Source organism: Bombus vancouverensis, chromosome 7, assembly GCF_051014615.1.
Source record: "Bombus vancouverensis nearcticus chromosome 7, iyBomVanc1_principal, whole genome shotgun sequence".
Lineage (NCBI taxonomy): Eukaryota > Metazoa > Arthropoda > Insecta > Hymenoptera > Apidae > Bombus > Bombus vancouverensis.
In genome coordinates this window covers 3,665-17,896 of record NC_134917.1, presented here as the reverse complement: position 1 = coordinate 17,896, position 14,232 = coordinate 3,665, and the positions used below count along the sequence as shown (strand labels likewise).

The 14,232-nt window shown below is 38.1% G+C and overlaps 1 pseudogene; it reads left to right on the top strand.

The window, feature by feature from the left end:
- On the top strand, positions 1–4,339 carry LOC117164299 (rRNA biogenesis protein RRP5-like; annotated as a pseudogene).
- The last annotated feature ends 9,893 nt before the right edge of the window (positions 4,340–14,232 follow it).

Below are 14,232 nucleotides of genomic sequence, written 5' to 3'. Positions count from 1 at the left end.
GCCTTCGTTCAGAAAGTAAGGGAAATTGGCGTTGCTGCTAATTGGTCAATCTCCATATCGGTGGTTAGAAAAAGATGCTAGCCGCCCTCGAGGGAAAGTTGCTAGTGGGAGACGCCGCTCGTTGAAAAATAGGTCTCCCCTATTTTCCCGTAGGTGGGACAAAGACTGTTTGTCTGTTTGAAGGACTTTAGTTGACTAAATCTTAAGATTTATAACGGGCCTTCAGGCTAGCCGAACATGTACTGCGGAGACGCATCGACATCTGGCAATAATCTTACTCGGAGAATAGGCTCTGCGTGTGATGAGCTACAGGACAGAGACCGTTGGAATGTTTACCGTCGCGTGCCGTCACAAATATTTCTTTTAAGGAGGGCTATAGAATTACTCCATACCTTTGTTAGACAAAGCGTTCATCCCTTGGCCGCGACTACGTTAGGCGACGGACTGTCGCCTCGAGCCAAAGCTCACTATCACTAATCTCGAACAATTACAATCGGATTGAACAACTACAATTGTTTAATTACAGCTATAGTAGACTCTAGGTTATAATGTTGCGGGATTATCCAAAATTCCAAAAGCTCCGGTGTTCTTTCATCTCCGACAAATATAAGTACTGTCGAGAGACGCTCGTACAAACGTATTCGTAAAAACAGTGTATGATTGCTCGCATATGACTCGATAACTCGTATAACTCCGTTAATTACCGTTAATAACTCGTGAAACTCGAATTATAACTGACTCGCTCGCGACTGCTTCCTCTTATTGATAAATGATTTTTTGTCTATTACACGCCTGTCAGATTTCTTTACGAGCAGAACTGTAGCAAGTGCTATTGTAGCAGAATACAAAAAAATGATGCGTGCCTATGTGGGTGTCACGTTTATCTGCAGTTACGAAAATCTGAACTTTAGAAAGAGAACGTTGTTGTGGAAGTAATGATAAGTAAAGTGCGAGTGTTTGTGTAAATTCATATTTTTATAAATTGAAAAAATTAAATCTGAGCAGACGATTGTTTTATTATAAATGTTATAAGGAGTACTATATCTTGTATATTTCATACCTCGTTCGGTCTAATACTTCATATATGAAACCTATAGTGGTCATTGTTATCTATATTCATTCAATTAATATTTATTATTAATATTTATATTGAAACAATTTATGTTTATGTCTATGTATGAAGCATAAAAGTTTCAGCAACTATATGGTACGTGGTATTAGCATTATGCTAGGCATTATTTTACATTAGTCTTTGATTCCCGCTCTCTCGCTTGCGCGAATGAGAAGGATTAGGTTCTTACTTCGTTGGAATTGAAACTTATAACTCAACTTAATATGCCTTCGCAATTACTTAACTTGTGACTTAGAGAGTACACATAGATACCCCGACCATTACACTAAACGATTGTATGTGCCAGTTTATAAAATATGTACGTTGTCATTTACTATATAACATTTAAACCTGGCGACGTGGTAAATGTAAAGATTACAAATATTGATAAACTGAATGATTTCGTTAATGTACAACTTGGTAAATTTAATGTTCAAATTCCACCAGATCATATATCTGACGAAGATCTAAGTCCCTTACAAAAGCTGAAAGTCGACAAAGAAGTAGAAGCAAGAGTCTTGTTCCTTTATATAGGCCGAAAAAAGTACATCTCACTTTGAAAAGGTCTTTAATAACGAGTGACTTGCCCATTTTAGGAAACATACAAGACGCGAAAATTGACTCGAAACACCACGCAACTATCGTTCAAATACATAAGCGTGGAATATTGGTAAAGTTTTTCGGGGATGTCAAAGGTTGGATTCCACATACTGCCCTCGAGCTGGAAACATCTAACGTAAATTGAAACTATTCAGCTGGACAAACAATTTTGGTAAAAATTCAAACAGTGAACACAGATTCGGGAAAAGTAGTTCTAAATGTGGCTAATCAAGACATAAAAGTTGAAGAAGCAACATTCGATATTGGTGAAGAAGTAGAGGGCACAATAATAGAATCATCCGCTCAGGGATTATATTTAAGAGTCAGTAGATATAAAGGACAAACTGTTAGTACAGGATTTTTACTAGATGGTCACATGTCACCTTGTATGGAGATTGCAGCTCTACTAGCATCAAAATATGTTCCTGGTCATACACTTTCAGCTCTTCTATTTGCTACAGTACCTAATTTAATTTTAACTAGGACTTTTGCAACTCAAGGAAGGTACAGGAATGTTGAAAAACTGAAAATAGGAGACTGTATACCTTGTACGATCAAGGATATGGGTATAAGACTGGTATAAGACTTATTTTTCCAGTTGCAGAATATACGCCATTTGGATATGTGTCCCATAGTAACGTTAGTAATTTTAATCTACTGCACACAAACCAAATTTTATTGGCAAAAATATTTTCTATTAACAGGAAAGAACAACAATTAAGACTAACATTACCGCTAAAGAAAATATACATTGAATCCATTGATCCTGTATTTTAATAAATTAGTAGAACTTTCAAGGAATTCATATTACAAAAACAGACCCATTGCATCTGTCAAATTAGGGCAGAGAGTTACTGGAGAGATTGAAAAAATTACGCCTGATTGGTTGGTTGTTCAATTGCAGAATAACTTGCTAGGTATAGTGTCTAAGAATCATTACTCTGAGAATAAAAAAATAGGGGACAAAATTTCTGGGACGATTATATGGAAAAATTACGTACACGAGCTTGTCCAATCGACCACGTTATCGTTAATAATGCATAAGTGCCAAAATAAGTGCCAAACAAAATAAGCAAATACAATTTCCTGACGGTAAATTGCTACGTGGTAGAATCTTAATGGTGACAAATTGGTTTATCCTGATGCTCCTTCAAGGTATTGGCAACGGAACTTTAGCTGCGATACCTGTACGTCGTCACATAAATAGTTTACTGCCAGATCTAACACCTTATACTATTCATTCTAAAATTAAATGTTACACCTCATTAAATTTCAAAAAATCCGATATTATGCCTCTCAGCGTCATAAAATCTGCATTTGAAAAGAAGTGTTGTGTGAGAGAGAAATCGGATGATAATAATAACTTAAAAAGAAAGAAGCAAAATCAAGAGTACGTGGCACTCGCCAAAAAAATAAAAATTGAAAAGTTACGGGAAGACGAAACATGAAAAACAAAGGGAAACGAAACAGAGAAAAACCAGAGAAAGATTTAGAAAAGGAATATTCAAAGAGAATGTGTGTTGAACAAACAGGAGAAGAAAAGATTAAACTGGAAGATACCAAAGCTTCCGAAGAAGATTTGAAATATGCTGACTCAACTCTCCTTCAGGATAAAGAGTCATCTTGCGATAGTGAAGATGAAGTAGAAGAAAAACCAAATCTGAGAAATAAGAAATTATGTGCCGCTGAACGTCGAGAACAAAAAAGACAGGAGAAACGTGAAATACGTCAAAGAGAAGAAGCACTCGCCAATAACCAGTTACCAAATTCTGTACATCAGTTCGACAGATTAGTTTTAGCTAGTCTAGACAGTTCAATAGTATGGTTACAGTATATGGAATATCATTTACAAACAACAGAAATCGAGAAAGCAAGAGCAGTTGCAAGAAGAGCGGTGAAAACGATTAATTTCAGGGAACAGAAGGAAAAATTAAACGTTTGGAAGGCTTGGTTGAATTTGGAGTCTAAATTCGGATTTCCTAAAGCACTGAATGATGTTTTTCAAGAGGCAGTGAAGTCTAACGATTCACTGAAAGTATACAGTCACATGTTGACTGTTCATGTCGAGGCTAGCAGGCAGATGGAACTAGAGAAAACAATTAATACCATGATTGGAAAATTTAACTGTATTCCCGAGATGTGATTTAATTGTGGAGAAGGGTTGCTAAAAATGGGTTTGAGGGACAAATCGAGGCATATTATGCAGAGAGCATTCCAATCTTTGCCAGCATCTGAACGTATGTACACTACAGAAATAAAGAGAGAGCAGTAACTCTGTTTGAGCAAATTCTAAGTTCTTATCCGAAACAGGTGGATATATGGTCTTGTTATGTTGATTCTCTAGTTAAATCTAATGATACTGATATAGCAAGGTAAAAATATTTTTTCAACTATATTTTGTCTTTTTAATTTCATACAGAATTTATCTTCTAATAATTTGTATTTACAGGAAAGTTCTAGAGAGAGCAGTTGTTCAGGCATTACCGCCTAGAAAGGTAAAGATCCTCTTTAAAAAGTTCATCAATTTTGAAGAACGAGTTCTGCCCGAGCAGTCGAGCTATGCGTACGTAAAACATAGTGCCTCCGACATTGTGCGACAAGAGTAGAGCAACAGAACCAATCGAGGATGGAAAAAGTACCATCAATAAGAATACTAAACAAAGGAGAAACATACACTATAAGCAGGGCAGTAGACCAACAGAGCCCAATTAAAACAACAAGAGAAGTACAGGACTGCGCAAATACAAAAGAAATAGAAATGGAAATAATACAAGAAGACGACGTAAAGAGCAATACTAACAAGGATCTACCACAACATAACGAAAGTTGGAGAACTGTAACTCCCAGCAAAAAAAGAAAAATAAACACAAACACAAACGATAGGAGGACCACAGAAACAGAAAGTCAACAATGGCTACAAGAAATTCCTACACAAAACTCCTTCAGCTCACTGACAGAAGAGATGGACACAGACCCTACAGAAAAACCAAGAACACTCACTCCCAAGCCACCACCAATCTACATAGACGCAAAAATAATAGACCCCCTCATTGATCTGCTAAACAGCACGGCAGGAAAAGAAAACTGCACTATCAAACAGCTCAAACTGGACCAGGTAAAAGTACAGACTAATACCCCAGAAACCTACAGAAAAGTAACTAAAGCGCTAAAGGAAGAAAACGCTGGGTATCACACTTGCCAACCCAAATCCGACAAGAGCTGCAAAGCAGTAATCAGAGGTCTACACTCCAAAACAAATACAAACAAAATATGCGAGGAATTGGCCAAGATCGGACACCAGGTAAGAACGATCAACAATTTAGCCAGATTTGACACTAAGCAACCACTACCGCTATTCCTAATAGAGTTAGAACCGAAAAGCAACAACAAAGAAAAATTTGAAATTAAAAAAATCTCAAACACAATAATCACAGTCGAGCCACCCAGACATAGAAAAGATATACCACAATGCATGCGGTGTCAACAATACGGACACACAAAAAACTACTGCAACAGAAGCCCGGCGAACACAAGCCAGCTACAAAGGCTGCGTAGTCAGAAAACAACTACAAAGCAAACTCTTCCCGCCGATTCGAAACAGGACACACAACAATTTCCACACGCAACAAGACAACACAGAATCTATGTCAGCACCAAATACACAGCATGTAATGAACAATAACCACACTAACACCAATACCGTCAAAAACCGAAGCTACGCGCAAATAGTCAACCGGTCGTCACCCCTAGATAATCAAGAATAGAACAACCACAGCAACGACGCTACAGAAATCAAAGAGTTAATAAAACATTCCATAAAAAACACCGAAATACTCACAAAAATGATAAGCGAACAAAACGAACTCCTCAGACAGCAAACACAGCAGATAACAGACATGTTACAATTACTTACTAACGTGATGAGCAAAAAATAAAAATAGACACGCTTAAAATAGCAACCTGGAACTCTAACGGCCTACAACAAAGGGCCCTAGAAACTAAAACATTCCTGTATAGCAACAACATCGATATACTACTCGTTTCAGAAACACACCTCACAATGAAAAGCTATATAAAAATACCGCACTACACCATATGCGACACCAAGCATCCTCCAGGGAAAGCACACGGAGGGATGGCAGTAGTAATAAAAAACATTAAACATCACCTACACAGTCAGGTCAGTAAGGAACATATACAAGCAACCACCGTTACCGTACAGACTAACAGCAACCAACTGCAGTTGTCAGCAGTATACGTACCGCCGCGACACAAAACTACAACGCAAATGTGGGAAGAGTACTTTCGACACTTAGGTGACAAGTATATTGCAGCGGGAGACTACAATTCAAAGCACACACTATGGGGATCAAGAATCACTACACCTCGAGGTAGAACCTTGGAAAAATACATTAGAAACAATAACCTCAATATATTATCCACAGGAAGACCGACATACTGGCCGACAGACCTGAGCAAAATACCTGACCTGCTAGACTTTGCAGTTACAAAGGGACTAAACGCAAATAAACTAAACATAGCACCCAGCCTCGAGCTTACCTCCGACCATACGCCCATAATAATTGAATACAGAAACAAAGCAATACTTTACAGCAGCACAGAGAAGCTATGCAATAAAACCACCAAATGGCAAATATTCAAAGAAATAATAGAGAGCAAAATCAGCTGCAACATCCCACTGAAAACACCTGAACACATCGATCAAGCAGTAACAACATTCACAGAAACTATCCAAGAAGCAGCAAGGGCAACCACTATACCTGAAACAACCAACAGACAAACAAAAACAGTTCCACTAGACATCCTCGAAAAAATTAGAGAAAAAAGAAAAGCGAAAGCAAAATGGCAAAAACAAAGAACAAAAGAAAACAAAAAACACCTAAACAAACTCACAAAAGAAATAAAAGACAAAATAAAAGAGCACAATAACAACGAGTTCACAAAGTTCATCGAGTCACTATCTGCTCACGAGAACTACAACTACTCCCTATGGAAAGCCACAAAAAAAATAAAGAAGACAATAAAACTGGTACCAGCAACCAGAAGAATGGGCAAGAAGCAACGAAGAGCAAGCTGAAGAATTTTCCAACCACCTATGCAACACATTCACCCCACACAACATCAACAACAGCAACCACAATAGCCATACGGACGAGGACGCGCTAACTACTAGTACACCAACTGACAATCACTACACCATACCCAAAGCAACAGCACAAGAAATCAGAAACATAATTGAGAAAACAAAAAATAATTAAGCACCAGGAATCGACCTAATTAACGGCAAAATCTTAAAAAACCTTCCGCCAAAAGCAATAAGACAAATCACAATAATAGTTAACGCAATACTAAGAATACAATACTTTTCAAAAACTTGGAAACTGGCACAAATCATAATGATACCCAAACCAGGCAAGGACCCACACGAAATCAAACCCTACCGACCAATCTCACTACTTCCGATGTTCTCTAAGATACTAGAGAAAATAGTTTACTATTTGGGGATAAACCCCATAATAGAGAAGAATCAACTAATACCGGATCACCAATTCGGATTCAGAAACAAACACTCCACAATAGAACCAGCGCACAGACTCGTCAATGAAATCTTACAGGCGCTGGAAACGAAACAATGCTGCACGGCACTCTTTATGGATATCGAAAAAGCATTCGATAAAATAAACCACACTAGCCTACTTCAATCAATCAGGAAACAGTTCCCGGAGCAGAGATACCAATTAATCAAATCATACTTAAGAAGCTTCATAGTAAAAATCAAAGACACATACTCTGAAGTTAAAGAAATCAAGGCAGGAGTTCCGCAAGGAAGCGTCCTAGGACCAATTTTATACACATCATACACGGCCAACATACCAACAACTAACAATAGCAAAATACTGACATTCGCGGATGACACAGCTGTACTAGTCAGGCACACTAACCCTGCAACAGCAGTTACACTACTACAAGAACATATCGCAAAAATAGAAAAGTGGCTTCAAGCAAAACAAATTAAAGCAAACCCCGATAAATGCAACCATATTACATTCACACTGCGAAAACAGAAACCACCAAACATTGTACTAAATGGCACACACATAATACAAACAAGGCAAGTCAAATACTTAAGACTCCACTTAGATACACGACTCACATGGAAACAGCATATTAAAGCAACAACAGACAAAATACAGATGGCAAGGAGACAAATGTACTGGCTAACAAGTCGAAAATCCAAACTAAGCATAGAAAACAAACTAAAAATATATAAAATGATCATAAAATCAATCTGGACGTACGGAATAGCACTATGGGGAACAGCAGCAATGAGCCATATAACCAAAATAGAGGCAACGCAATCTAAAATACTCAGAACAATAGTAAACGCGCCATGGTACGTTAGAAACGAGAACATTCGGAAAGACCTGGGAATACCAATGGTCAAGGAGGAGATTAACAGAAGTGCAAGAAGGTACAGAGAAAGAATACCCAAACAAATACAACGCACCCAAACCGGCTGGCAGCGGAAACGGTCGACACATCAAGCATAAAAAGAAGATCTCACCTAGACCTAACAGAAGACCTAACAGATCTCACAAGGACATAACCTAACAAACACGATAATGGTACCCCGCTGGGGGTAGCCACCCACATGTTATATTAGTATACCGCTATAATATTTTACCAAATGTCCTACTGGACAAATTGTAAAAATTGGCTGTAGAATATGTAGAGAAGCAGTGTACAAAATGATTAAAAATAATAAAACATTTTGACACATATTTCATTACATCACGTGAGCAAAACCTATGTTACGTGGCGCAAGATGATCCGTGCGACGTCCTTCATTGTCGGACCGTCAAAACCCAAGCACCATTAAACAGGCCCTCAATAAATCTAAGGCCCCACCATAAAACTTTAACTTTTTAACGTCATTATTTTAACACATGTTTTAAGTTAATCCTTTTGTCCTGGAGGACTTTTTAAGCCTAGAAAGGTTTTCGGTTTATAGAGGGTTATTGGAAAGGTCCTTAGGCTTATTAGGCGCTCTTAAAAATTACGGAGACTGCGGGCAGTGACCTAACGGAAAAAGTGGATATTTATCTAACGGAAAATCCGGCTTTTTCCGGATTTTTTGTAAACAATGACACCCCCTAGCAAGGTTGGTAGGAGGTTTCCTTCTCCTCTCACCACTCATTAACATGACTGAAACCAATAGGCATCACATATCGTTACTCTCACCTTATTAACGAAAAGTGTGAGAAACGAATCCGCTTTCTTCGTTCAAGAAAACACACCCACACCGAGCTTTCCTCCGTAATTGCATGAGATCGGAACATCAGTCTCCTCTATTGCTACGTCAACTACAACAAGAAACTCAACTGTAAGGGCCTTGCTGTATTACCAAAGAATACTGTGCATGTGTATCGCATCTTCATACGCCAAATCGTCGTCTACGACATATATCATACGCAACGGCGTAAGTTCGTTGTATCAATTTGTTGAAAATATATAGTTTATAATCCTGTTAATCGCAGCGCTATATCACCTCAACCACCTCTATTATCTTAACGGAAATCAGGAGATCGATCTATTCGCGACGTCGATTATTATAATCGTAACGGGAATTTACGACTCCCGCTGATGTGTTTCCGCGCGATTACGTCTCCCCGCGATTGATTGAAAATACAACCTTAATTACACAATACCTAAAACAGTCCAGTTATGTAAAGTTTTCTACCACATATACAAAATACTATTAATATTGATACAGATAAAAATGAAAAAAGTAATAATAAATTGACATATTTACAATTTCTCTGATCTCAAGTGCGTCCTTTTTATTGATTATTCTGTAATGACAAAAACAGGAATATGTCTAATCAAAAATCTTTTAGTACGTTTGGGACGCAACTGCTCCATTGTGCAGCAGTAGTTTTAGCTAATCGATCGTTACAACCACGTCCGCGCTATTGACTTCTTCAGAGGTCTCGGCGACATTTGAATTGTGCCTGAAATTGTACAATTTGGTTTTGTAGGTACCCAGGTAAATACCCTTGTCCAAGAAGTCTTCGTTTTTGTACTTCCCGTTCGTGGTTATTATGTTTTGCGTCTATCTTCTTAAACATATTTTTTGAGGTAATCCATGCTGCATCACGAAGACATTAAATAATGTAGATTTATATTGTTTCGACTCGAGATCTCTACCGATTCATTTATGTGATGCTCTGTATGAAGTGTATCATCGATCAATTTGAAGAGAGACACGATTTGAATTTTTGGACGAACTACAAATTTTTAATAGTTAGTAGCCAAAATTGAGAAGCTAAATCAAAATCCGCGCGGTCACCGTCTACTTCTTCATAAATGTAGTCATAGACTATGGACATAAAAATATGGATCGTACCATAGGTCTATGGTTTATTCATCTCTGGATATAATGTTCTTGATTCGTGATGTAGTCGCGCGTGGGTTGCCTCGTTGCTTATTGCCCCGGTGTAGCTGATTCCTCCATCTGGTTTAGGATCAGTTGCCTGCAGCTTGTGAAGCAAAAAAATCAGAGACTGTTGAAGAATTTTGAAGATAGATCTGTCTTATACTGTTCATTCTAAAATAAAACGATATATTTCATTAAGTTCCACAGAATAGATTATTGCGCCTATTTGCATGGTAAGATTTGCTTTCGAAAAGAAATACTATGTAAAAGACAAGTTGTGCGATAATAATAACCAAAAAGGGTTGATATTTCTAATTTCATAGTGTGCTTACTTCATAAATGAAATTTTGGGGGTGTCCTGGAGAAAGTACTTGTTACGTTCGGATACTGGCAAAGATTGCAATGCTCTCTGCATAATGTGCCTCGATTTTTAATAATCCTTCTCCACTATTAAATCATGTCTCGGGAATATGTTTAAACTTCCCAATCATGGTATTAATTGTTTTTTCTAATTCCATCTGCCTGCCAGCCACGACACGAACAGCCAACATGTGACTGTATATTTTCAGTGAACCGTTAGACCTCACTGCCTCTTGAGAAACATCATTTAATGAGTCAGGAATTCCAAATTTCGATTCTAAATTCAACTAAGCCTTCCAAACGTTTAATTTTTCCTTCTGTTCCCTGAAATTAGTCGTTTACACCGCTCTTGTCGCGACTGTTCTTACTTTCTCTATTTCTGTTGCTTGTAAACGGTATGCCGTATACTGTAGCCATACTATTGAACTGTCTGGATCAGCTAAAACTAATCTGTCGAACTGATCTACAGAATTTGATAACTGGTTATTGACGAGCGCTTCTTCTCTTTGACGAACTTCACGTTCCTTCTGTGTTTTCTGTTCTCAACGTTCAGCGGCACTTAATTTCTTATTTCTCAGTTTTGGCTTTTCTTCACAATCGCTAGATGACTCTTTAGGCTGGAGGAGAGTTAAATCAGGGTTGTTATCCCAGTAAAATCCATACGCAAATATCCTTGGCTTCCGCTCGTTATCGTCACCATTATTAACATTGTTAAGCGCATATCTCAAATCTTGTTTGGAAGGTTTGGTATATTTCAGTTTAATCTTTTCTTCTCCTGTTCGTTCAACACACGTTCGTTTTTCTCTGTTTCGTTTTTTATCTTTGGTACTTCTTGTAACTTTTCAATTGTTATTCTTTTGGCGACTACCATGTTCTCTTGATTTTGTTTCTTTCTTTTTAAGTTATTAATATCATCCGATTTCTCTTCCACACAATAATGGAAGATAGTGTCACGTAGAAGACACAGGAAATCACGAAATTAACGGATCATGTCTTGTGAATTTGAAGTGTGTAGGACGTAATAGATGCCAAAAAAAAAAAAAACACTCGGAGATATTTAAACAGTATATTTATTAACAATTCTCTCTTTCGACACTTTGCGTAGAACTCGCGATTACACTTGACGATTCGCAATTCTCGGTTACAACTGATAGACGATGAGTTAAGGTGGCGATTGAGCAAAGTGCGCGATATAAATTAAGATGATGACTACTCAAGGAACGTAGAGGAACTGTCCTTCTGTGACGATGACGCTGCGGAGGTGTGACTAAGGGTACGAGATAATCGGATTCGTTAAGGAAAGTTTTCCTTAGGAAAGTGAGGGAAATGAACGTCGCTGTTAATTGGTTAATTTCTATGTTGATGGTTGAAGAAGGATGCTAACCGCCCTCGAGAGAAAGTTGCTAGCGGGAAGCGTCGTCCTTGAGGAAAACAGATTTCCCGTATCTTCCCGCAGTAGGTGTTAGAGATTTAGGGACTGTTAGGATAAAGACTGGTTGTCTGTTTGAAGAACTTAACTAGTTAACTAAATCTTAAGATTTATAACAGGTCCTCAAGCTAGCTGAACATGTACTGTGTAGATGCATCGACGTCTGGTAATCGTCGCACCCGGAGAATAGGGTCTGCGTGTGGCGAGCCACGGGACAGAAACCGTTGGAATATTTACTGTCGAGTACCGCTACAACTATTTCTTTTTAAGGAGAACTATACTATTACCTCATACTTTTGTCAAGCAAAGCGTTCATCCCTTGACCGCTGCTACGTTCGGCGACTGGTTGTCGCCACGAGCCCAAGCTCATTATCACAAATCTCGAACAATTGTAATCGAGTTAAGTTATAGAGGCTAAAATATTGAGGGTTTTCCGATGAATTCCAAAGGAAGGCCCCGGTGTCCTTTCATCTCCGACATATATATTTTGTGGCATGCTTGTAAAATCTAGACATCATTCTTTTGGTAGCTTTTTATGATTGTATCACAATTTTAAGATTAATTAAACGAATATTTAATAATGATTTTAATATCGAAAGTAACGATTATTATACTACGAATTTTTATATGAATAGAGTATGTTAGAATATGTGAAACATAAGATCCGGTCAAGTAATAGGAACAAACGAAAAACAGTTTTGTACGAAGAAAAACAAGAAAGATATAAAGAATAACAGGCTTTGTTTTCGAGAAAATTGATCTTGGAAATCTGTTTGAAACATGTAAATTTGGTTAGTTACCGATTAAGCAGAGGGAAGTTATTCGACGTGCAAAAATAAGAGAAAAATGTGGAATAAGATCTTTCCATATAAAGCTTCATTTTCAAGAAAAACGAATTTCTTCGTGCTCAGTTGATAACACTGTTCAACACGTAATTTTGCAACCTTCAATTTCTTTTACCACCGTTCCTGGTATGCCATCTACACCAACCGCTTTATTCCGGTTCATCTCAGCTCCGGCATCCAGTAGCGCTTCCTTCGTGATCAAGCCCTCGCTGACACTAATACTCCCGTGGGTTCTACTTATATTTCCCCTCGGTCTCGTTAAGAAAAGCTACGTCATGATAGCCCTGTACGCCCTTCGCTATGGATCCCTGCCCAACGAGGCACAGAACTCCTTTCAACCCTTCTCCTTGTTGGTTCGAATCAGTTTCCTCATCTGCCTCTTCTTTTTCCGCAACTCCTAAATCCACTGTGCCGCGTCTCCAGTTCCTCTCGCCATTGCTCTCTAGCTCTTCTTCTCGTCGTCATCACCTCCTTTCTTAACTTCATCGACTGTTCACTCCGCCAATAATTATGATTTTTCTTGCTCATCGGAGGATAAACCCTTTTTAATTCGGAGGTACATGAGGTTTCCACTGTAACAGCATACATCGAGCCCTCCTGCATAGATGTCCCTCGGTACATGTTACTAAGCTTTCCTAATTAACCATTGCCACCAGGTGGCCCACTTAGCCAGATTGACACATACCATTTCATATTGAATAATACTTCACTTCATACATGTAGATGGCACCACTCCTTAATGTATCATAAAGCCCCTAAAGAAGGGGCCCGCTTACCTATTGGCAACCGTATGACACGTGCGCGTCTCATCACGTCGTTCAAATTATTATGTGAGCCCTACTTCCTACACTCCATTGCATATAAGCATTTGCATTTGCATTTCCCCTATCCCATCAACTCACAGTTGACCCTAGTGACAAGAAAACCTCACCTTGCCCCAATGCTACCACCCACATGTATCTTCTTCAATTCATCGATCTACTAATATTCATGTGCCAATCCAGCAGGTATTAATCGTGTCGAAGCCACCCAAAGGGCAGTGTTAGTGTATTATTGTGTTCCATCGTGTGCAATTGCATTCTCTATCATACTTCATAATCTTACACCATTTAAATCTATTATATTAATTATCATCTCGAAGCCAATATTAAATACTGTTGCGTTGAAAATTAATACAAAACCATTCTCGTTATTCAATTAAAAGTAAAATAAATAACGACTAAAACAAAAACAAAACACGATAAACAGACTTAGCGTGATGAGTTATTGTTATTAAAGGCGTTTTTAATCTTTCCATTCTTAACCATTAATTTAATAGTTTGTAATTAATTAATTAATTAATTTGTAGTTATGAAGCTATAATAACTCATCAATAAATGCGAACAACCAACGTCCTTTCGAATTATCTACAACAACGTACTCACGCATA